Source organism: Coptis chinensis, chromosome 3, assembly GCF_015680905.1.
Source record: "Coptis chinensis isolate HL-2020 chromosome 3, ASM1568090v1, whole genome shotgun sequence".
Lineage (NCBI taxonomy): Eukaryota > Viridiplantae > Streptophyta > Magnoliopsida > Ranunculales > Ranunculaceae > Coptis > Coptis chinensis.
The window spans coordinates 101,801,622-101,810,464 of NC_141458.1; the positions used below are offsets into that span (position 1 = coordinate 101,801,622).

The window sequence follows — 8,843 nt, forward strand, 5'->3', positions numbered from 1 at the left end:
ACTCATGCGCTCCTCCTCCGTGGAGTTTGACTCTGCCATGGTTGTAATCATGTGGAGGAAATTTGCTAAGTGTAGTTCCGGAGCTCCATTGAAAAAAAGGCGTGAAAGCTCCATGAATATCTGATGCAGAACCTCTTTGGACCCATCCCATGTTGTAGTGTTGCCTGAATACAAAGGTTAACAATGTCTAAAGTCTAAACAAATGACATATTACAAAGAAAAGCATACCTCTGCAACCGCCCTACAGACCGTTGGATGAGAACTCAAGCCTAGATAATCATTTCCTGAAAAGAGAATAAGTTTTCGCAACGACCCTGGTGGTTTCATATTTCCATTACCTCCTATAAAAATCACAAGAGCCACTGTCTTTCAACCCAAAATTTACTCTAACTATCTAAAAAAGAATGAATGGTTACTTACCAGAGCTAGGAACATTATGAACCCATTCCTGGAAAGTGAATTCTGAGAGTTGAATTTCAACTGAAGAACGGTCCCATGATTGTAACCCATCGAAAGTCTTGAAATCTTTTTCATGTGTAGTTGTTGTTGAGACTGAAATGGGTCGAGAGTGAGCGAAGTAGATTGAGTGTATCTAGTTTAGATAATTGCTCTCTACCAATGTGTCCTAAGAAGAAGTCATTTTCTCGAGACAAACAAAACTAAACCGATTCTAAACCGATCCGAGAAACCAATTTAGAGCACCCCCAATAATTTAAACAACAAAACAAAAAAAACTAAAACCAACATAAATACACAAACCTATTGTAACAATGGAAGGATCTACATATCTCTAGAAACACACTCCACAAGATTGGGTGGGGTATTGTAACGATATGTGTAGGCGAGGACTCATATTTCTCTGTTTTAGTAAAAACCAAAAGCAACTTTACAAAAATAAATTATGAGCAAAGAAACTTTTACCAAAGAGCCTAGAGAAAAAAACTTCATAACTCAACAATTATGCATTGTTACATATATTTTTTTCACGACTTGGTGTTATACACGACTTGAGATTCCTCGAGTGGTGGTGAAAGACTTCAAATAACAGCTACTGAAGAAGCCAAGCGGATGCAATAGTAGTGTTTCAATCTCATCTTTATTAGTGATTTTTTATGTGACTTGAGATGGAAACAATGGACAGACATTCGGTTATGCAACATGATTGTACTTTAATAACGGGAAGCAAAAAGTTGAATTAAGAAAGTACACCATGTCTCCAAAGCATTGAGTTTTATAAGCTGCGGTATGGGAGTTCAATACATAGGCACGAGAGAAATCTTGCAGCTATCTCACTTGCTTGTTAGCTAGTATCAACAGAGGTGCCCCTAATAGATCCCCGGTGTGCGAAGTATTTTTTTCTGCACAAACCATTCATATATGAAACACTATTCATCCAAACTTAACTTTCGGGCAAAGAAATATAATGGACACAAAGGCTAAACAGCAATAAAAAAATCGGGAGAGAACATCACTAACCCAATGCAGATTTGAATCTTGAGCGAGGACGGACAAGCGAAGATCAATCACATAAATTACAGCATGTGCCTCATCATAATATTTTTTTTCCAAATTGTCGCATGACCAACCTTTCAATGCAAATTTATGCATCACAATGACAGAAGTTCATGACCTACAAACTTGCGGGAGGAGCTTATGTCGCTTTACACCGCCACCTAAATCCCAAAACACAAGCTTTGTTTTTATGCTTCTACGACCAATGTTAAGGCCAACTGTGGGGACTATTCGATCGGGGAAGACCCTCCAAGTTTGAATACAATGCCTTCAATTTCTCTAACAATGTGCGAAACAACGGATCCGCGATGAGTAAACGTGAACATTCTAGAAAACATGACGCACCACTTGAGCAACTCATATTGAAAAGGAATCTACTACAAAGACAGAATTAAAAGAGAAAAGTACAACATACACTTCCGCTTAAAATGAGGTCACACATATACGTAGAGAGATACATAACTATCACATTCTGATGCAAAACTGGTGTAGCTTTACTACCGGAAAATATGTCATTACAACGTAACTATTAGATGAGAAAATTTTACATAACTGAAGCAAATCAAGTCTAAGCATGAAAGATCACATTTCACAATTGAGAAAAGGCTCTTTAATGTCAATGAAGAACTGTGCGATCAACACCAATCGACAATCTAGACATAAAGATGTGGATTGCTTAGTTTGGGAGTCTGGCTGCCCAGCCTGTTTCTCGGGCAAGGTCATAGCTTGGGTGAAGCCGTTCATCACTATCAAACCAAGAGGAATCAAGTACATCCATTGCAACAAAAGAGGGAACAAAAGGAGGGGAAAGGAAAATGAGGTTTAGAACTAAATAAACTGAAAATTCAAAAGAACCTGCCTAAATAAATTTTAAAAAATCTCCAAACCATTCAAAAGAACCGAGTTGGCAACTTTGAATGGTTGCTAACAATAGCACGAACCAGTAGATCCTTGGCGTCCTCGTGTTTCTTTTTCAGCATGTTATATATCTGCAAGAATAAAAGGTGGGATACGTAGAGATTGTGAGAGGGAGACGAAAAGGGAAAGGATTAGTATATTTATGGTAATTTAAGTCTTAATTTATGACTAATAAATATAGGCGTACAATTCATATAGTAATATAGTGCGTGCATTTGGTTTTCAATCTGAATTTACACGAAACTCCATTGTGAGTGTGTTATAACTTAAGGGTATAAATGGAAATAAAAGTTGAAATGACAGAATAGTCCTTTTTAAAGGCATTGAATATGAATATTTTAATATATAATCAAGGGTATTTAGTGGTAGATAAAAGGTTGGTCTAATTTAAAAGGTCAGGTTAATTATAGTGTACTTTACTAATAGAGATATATATATATATATATATATATATATATAAAAGATATCATTATATGGACTTCATAAAGAAAAAACTAACTAAAAGCCCGTGCCCAAAAAAAATAAAAAATAAACCCCCCACCATTCTCTCACCTTCGTGTGACTTTCTCTTTCCATAATAATCTCTAGGGGTGCGCCCGATTATCCGAAACAGAACCAAAACCGAAACCGAATGTTTCGGTTCTAGGTCTTAAAAAATTAAACCCATTTAAAATAGGTCATTAAAAACCGAACCGATAAAAAACTGAAACCGTTGAACTGAATAGTAAAAAACATGTGGGTACCCGAACCGAAATCGAAACTGATTATTATGATTTCGATATTTAAAATTTAGTATTATATTACATTTAAGATAATCAAACTCATACATTATAATATAAAATATATTTTTTACGTGTAAAAGTCTATTAAATATATATAGCATAATAGTGAATGTATATTGTTAAATGTATATTTTATAACTATACGTTAAACAAGTGTATCATAGATGTTAATAATAATGTCAACGTGTATATTATGAATTAACTAATACATTTTATATTTATTAACTTATGCATGTGTATATTTAAATATGATATACATGTTTGATATATTGTGGTACACACACTTATTATAAACCAATATATAGTGTTCATGTTAAAAATTAGTGATGAGATGTAATTGTAAGACGCATGTACTCGCATGCTCGATTTAAAATGCAAGTTAATACACGTGTACAAATATATGTGTATGCACGTAAAATATATCAAGGTAACAAATATATGTGATTGTACGTGTACACGATCGAGTTAATACAAAGAAACAAATATATATGTATGCAGTATGCACATAAAAAAAAATCAAAATTATAAAGTTAGATATTTGATTATTTTAATTTCTATTCAAAAGTTTAAATTATCACATGAATTGTAAATATTTTAACATGTATGATTGATACGTATTCATAAATTGATGTAAATATGATTGTTGATACATCACTAATTATATATAAAATATTATCATGTAGGAAAATAAAAAAATAAAAATAAAAATAAGTTTTAGTGTTTAAATGATTGAAATTGTTTAATAATCATAATAAATAATAAAGACCCGAATTAGAACCGAAACCGATAAAAATCCGTTAAAAATCCGTGGGTTTTTATGGTTTTGAATTGGATTCTATAATTCTCATACTAAAACCGTTGAGAACCAAAATCGATAAAACCGTAAATAATAAAACTCAAACCGAAACCGCTAAAGCCTGACCCAAAACCGACCCATTGGCACCCCTAATAATCTCTCGCTTTCTCTCTCCTATTTTTTCTTTCTCCACTCTTTCCTCTCTCGTTTTTCTCTTGATATTAAGTAGGATGATATTGTGTTTACCCATACAAATTAAGACCATTGATTCAAAAATCATTTTCTTGACTTATATGAATGCATGGCTTGGTGTAGTTGAAACTTGAGATTCATTCTTTCTCTGTGTGTTGTGCCATTTGATAAAAACGAGACCCTTGCTAAAGAAAAGATCGAAGATGTATCTCCAGTTCTACATCAACGAAGATGGAAATAAAGTCTACACCACCGAGGAGTCACCGCTTGGGTCGGCAACACAATCTGCTCATCTATCTAGCTCGCTTTTCCCCCCGATGACAAGTACTCGAGGCAGAGGGTTCTTTTGAAGAAAAGGTTTGGATTGTTGCCAAGTGCCAACGCAAAAACCAGTGCCAAAGTACTAAATCGGTCTATTATCATTACCAACTGTCAGAGTTATGCGTAGTATGGACTTATTATGTATGGCAAAATTGTTTTTAGTTTCATCTTCTGGTGACCAGAACATTGCAATCTAATGTGATGCAGAAATCTTGTTCACTTTTCAGTTTGTAATGAAAACATATGATTTAATCTATATCTTAATATTAAAACTCCCACAACCGAGTATTTTTCGAGCTTTATTAAAATTCTACGTCATTTCTTATTAAAACATGAATTTCTCTCCTATTGTAACGGGAAGTCTTCTCCTATTAAAATAAATTATAACACTTCTAATTAAAGCGGGAATCCTTCTCCTATTAAAATGAGAATTCCTCCCCTATTGAAAATTAAAGAAAATTTTGCGTATCTAATTAAAACGGGAATCATTCTCCTATTAAAATCATAGTTCGGAATTTCAAAATTTTTGGAATTCCGACAAATCCAAAAACCGAAATTCATTAAATTTCGACCCTTATCACATTCGGAATTTCGGATATTTCGACTCTATATTCGGAATTCCATTTTTTTGAAAAACCGAAATTCCGGGCGGAATTCCGAAGTTTCGTTCGGAATCACGAACTATGATTAAAATAGAATCTCTCTCTCAATTGAAAAAATGGGTTAAAACTTAATTAAAACTTCATTTAAAATAATTTGTTAGAAAATTAAAACGGATTAGCGTACCAAAACGGTAGTTCCAATTTTCTAAAAAAAATCTAAATGTTTTCAAAAGAACCGGTGCGTATGCATGGGCCTACACGCTAGTCTTTAAATTAGTACTGACGTACTATTGAAAAAAAAAGGTGAGACAAGGCGAACATGGTTTGGTTTCGTAAGACCAAATTCCTTTACTACACATAAGAAGGACTTTAATTTGATTAGTAATATGACCTAGCAGCAAGCTAAACACTCTCAAATTAATGTTGGTTATCTCTAACAACACTCCCAGTGTCACTACAACAGGAGCAATCTGCAGACTCAGTTACCCATCACTATCTAACTTCAGAGCATTTCTTGTGATCAAGGATATTGTAGGAGGGATTTTCAGTCACTGAACAGATGACACGTGTATGAGAAATAACCTAAGACTATAGATGTCCAGAATGAGACGAGGACCATCGGATCAGTTATGTGAATAAATGATCTCGTGCTTAGCACGAGTATTTAGTGGACATGTGCAAGGCACATGACTGACCGCCTTCAAACATAACAGTTACCCCAGTCGTTAGGAACTGATATAGACATTTCATGAACAGAAGGAAACTGAAGATGGCGATATTTGATAATAAGGAAGGAATCGTGATGACATATCTTAGGAGTTACCTTTTAGATATAATCTTTTCATACACGATAGGACATTATGATCAACAAAGAAACTTACCTCTCATAAGATATGGTTTAGATTCAAACTTCCATAAGAAGAGGAATCCTAATAGGAAGGCAGAGTCCAAAAATGGAAGGGAACTCACAAGTGGTGATAACAGCCCTAACCCTAGGACTCTTGTAGCACTCCCTATATAAATCATAGGGATTCGCTCTTAGGAACTACGCAAAATAGGGTTTGATTATCCTTAAAAATAAAGGAGATATGTAGACAACCGTCAGACGGTTCAACCTTGAACTCACCATCATCTCATCCCGTCTCTATTCAGTAGAAATGCTTCAAGATCACAAGGCACAGAGGAAGATCAGGGGATACATGGAATTTCCCCTACAGATATGATGCCTGAGCCTTTACTTGGGTTGATTTTTTGTAGGGAGATTCTCTATTATGAGAAGACTATCTTCACAAAAAAATCAAACCTCAATTCATTTTATAAATCCACTTTTGGTGGTGGAGTTCATATAAGGCGGAGTTTATATACAGCCCGGCTCCTAAAAGGACCTTAAATAATGACCAAATCTAAAACAATCACAACTTCACTTACAAAATGATTTAAAACCTAATATTTTGTGCATATGATCTACTGACCATAAAGAACATTTCTACAAAAATTTAACTCGTTTGACAATTTTTAACATTGGCAAAAGATGATTGCAAAAACTAGACATTTCTAGACCGTTAGATATTTTTAAAAAATGGACAACAATTTTTATCTAAGTTAGAGGATATCAAACGAGTTGAATTTTTGTAGAGATGTTCTTTATGGTTAATAGATCATATGCACAAAAAATTAGGTTTTAAATCATTTTGTAGGTGAAGTTGTGGTTGTTTTAGATTTTGTCCTTATTTAAGGTCTTTTTAGGAGCCGGGCTGTATATATATATATATATATATATATATACACACACACCCTCTTTTAAAAACTTGCTCAACAATCATAACTATATATATAAAAAATTTCTAACAAATTTGATGATTTATGTTTTCATTGCTAACCAATTTTAATTTATTAACAAATTGTTTTAATCAAGTCTTAAAAACGCGCTTTAATTTATCAACAAATTATTTTAATTAAGTTTTAAAAACCCGTTTTTTAATTAGGAGAGGGATCCCATTTTAATTTAGAAGTGTGATTCATGTTTTTAATAGGAGAAAGATTTACGTTTTAATTAGAAGTGTTAGATTTTTATTTTTCAATAGGAGATGAATTCCCATTATAATAGGAAAAATATTCTCGTTTTAATTAAAAGTGCTAGAATTTTTCTTTTCAATTGGAGATGAATTCATATTTTAATATGAGTTGATAATGTAGAATTTTAAGAGAGCTAGAAAAATACCCTTTGTGAGAATTTTAATATTAACTAGCTTGTAGGCCCGTGTAGACGCACCGGCTCTTTTGAAAATATTTAGATTTTTTTTAGAAAATTGAGACTACCGTTTTAGTCGCTAACCCGTTTTAATTTTCTAACAAATTGTTTTAATTAAGTTTTAAAACCCCATTTTTTTCAATTGAGAGAGAGAGATCATGTTTTAATAGGAGAATAATTTCCGTTTTAATTAGATATGCTAGATTTCCCCTTTTAAATAGGGGAGGAATTCCCATTTTAATAGGATAATGATTCCTGCTTTAATTAGAAGTGCTAGAATTTGTTAGGAATTTTCGTTATAATAGGAGAGGAATTTCCGTTGTAAAAAAGGATTCCCGTTTTTCAAATATGAGAAAAATTCCAGTTTTTATATGAGAGAAATTTTCGTTTTAATAGGAGATGACGTGAAATTTTAATAGAGCTCAAAAAATACCCTTTGTGGGAGCTTTAATATTAAGGTATAGATATATTGATATTTTTGATAAATAAAATTGTAAAATACTAAATATTTTGCATACAAGTTATATGTGAGTTTGGTTCGAAACTGATATGAAATTGACTCAGTGGCTTAGCGGGTCACTCGTTGGATAACCCGTTATATAGATAGGTTGGGTTTGGATTTGACAAACTCGACACAATTAGTAATTGAGTCAGATCTGGGTTTACTCTCCTAACACGACCCATTGTCACCCTAGTTTTTTTTTGGTTAACAGTGAACTATTCTTCTAAGAAGAATGCTAGCGAGCCAGTTATTTTTGTCATGGGTTCGGAGCCCATCAACTACACGACAAACATATTTAGTTGGCTACTCTTTGAACCGGTTCATTGTCTAAAACTCAAAACTCAAATACTTCTCTCTACTAGTCTATTTTATAGGAGTTTGATGCCACTTAAATTTTAAACGAATTGTAGTTTGCTACATGAACGAGTAATTGTCAATAAACTAAAGGGAGAGGTTCTAGGGACATATTTTATCTTGACACGTAAACAAACTCAAAATCGTTAGGGCATTTATAAGTTTTGGATTAGCCTAATATTTTGTAGATATGATCTCTTAACTATTCTAAACATTGTCACACATAATCAAAAAAATTAAAAATTTCTAAACTTGCCAAATATAGTATCAAAAATGGTGAAAATGAACGATTTATAATTAACCAAATTTTGTAAATTGTTAACTACATTTGACAAGTTTGGAATTTTTTGATTTTTTTTTATTATTTGTGACAATGTTTAGAATAGTTAGGAAATCATATCTACAAAAATATTAGCCTAATCCGAAACTTATAAATACTATAACAATTTTGAATTTGATAAAATATGTCCCTAGAACCCCTCCCTAAACTAAAAGCTTTTTTGCTAATTTTTGAAGAATAATTCTCACATAAAGTTGAAGAACACAACTCTAGATTAACAAGATTTAATGTCCATCAAACTCAAATTGATGGTATGAACTTCGATGCATTTGT

The 8,843-nt window shown here is 32.9% G+C and overlaps 1 pseudogene; it reads left to right on the forward strand.

Annotated features, from left to right (window-relative positions):
- Positions 1-4,178: 4,178 nt before the first annotated feature.
- On the forward strand, positions 4,179-4,799 carry LOC147512260 (H/ACA ribonucleoprotein complex subunit 3-like protein pseudogene; annotated as a pseudogene).
- The last annotated feature ends 4,044 nt before the right edge of the window (positions 4,800-8,843 follow it).